This window comes from Macadamia integrifolia, unplaced genomic scaffold (genome assembly GCF_013358625.1).
Source record: "Macadamia integrifolia cultivar HAES 741 unplaced genomic scaffold, SCU_Mint_v3 scaffold4064, whole genome shotgun sequence".
Classification (NCBI taxonomy): domain Eukaryota; kingdom Viridiplantae; phylum Streptophyta; class Magnoliopsida; order Proteales; family Proteaceae; genus Macadamia; species Macadamia integrifolia.
Window position 1 is genome coordinate 1 of NW_024870099.1, and position 1,059 is coordinate 1,059.

At 39.1% G+C, this 1,059-nt stretch overlaps 1 long non-coding RNA gene across 1 annotated transcript; it reads left to right on the forward strand.

Moving 5' to 3' along the window:
- The first annotated feature begins 89 nt into the window (after positions 1–89).
- Positions 90–617, forward strand: LOC122068533. Its single transcript, XR_006137153.1, has 2 exons — positions 90–487; positions 563–617. It is a non-coding gene; the product is annotated as an uncharacterized LOC122068533 (long non-coding RNA).
- The last annotated feature ends 442 nt before the right edge of the window (positions 618–1,059 follow it).

Consider the following 1,059-nt stretch of genomic DNA (forward strand, 5'->3'; position numbering starts at 1 on the left):
ACTAACCCACTTTTCCTTCTTTTAATAAAATTATTTTAAGGATGTGCTCCATAACATGTCGGCATATGATGGATGATTTTTCTACTGATTCTGATATTCACTCAGGCAGTGATAGGTTTTTTGTCGAGCAAGATCCCCTTGTTGCTCTAATTTAAATATAAGCAGTAAAGCTTCATGTACACTTTGCTTATGGATGAGCAATATTGGGGCAGAATTTGAGAATTTCTGACGCTTTGAACTTAATGCAGGACCTTGCTAGTCAACTTGGATCAGAGCCATTTATGCTTCATATTATGGTCCAATAATGGCGTGGGGAGAAAGAAACAGCAATTACTGTCATTTTTTCACTGGAACTTCAATATTACAGACTTTGAAGAGTTAACTACAGAAACAATACTAACAGCCAAACCTCTTGAAGGAAAGTTCAACTGGTTATGTCCGGGTTATGTCAATCTAGTACATAATGCAATAGTCTTCACAGCACAAGGTTGGTGTGGTTTCTTCCAAGTTCCAGTTTTTATATTCTGCCAAAAATATTTTTCTGAATAAGTTGTGTAAACAGGTGCAAGGAAATGCAATGTTCCTTTATATAATAGAATGTGCTCTTGTGGGAATTACATTTTGACTGGAGATAGCAAAGCTATGTGGATAGGTACAAGCTTAACATAATGGAACACCAAATAAACATGAAACAATGAGGTCTAAGCTTATGTTGGATTCCAGGCCTTCTGGGCATTTATTTTGATTGAGGAGGTCCAGTCATCCCTTAATATTGTGAAGGGAGGTGATCCAGCCACACCTTTCAGTACGACTACCTTGTTATGACTTCACTCCAGTCATTAGCCATGCCTTCGGCATCTCCCTCCTTGTGGTTAAGGTAATGACTTTGGGCATGGCCAGTTCCCATAGTGTGATGACCGGTTTGTACAAGGCCAGGGAATGAATTCACCACCATATGGCTGACCAGCGATTAAAAACCTTTGCATGAGAACTAGACGATCATATTTGGACAAATACCTAGCGACAAACTCCTATGTTCCTTTCATTACGGTATTTCCG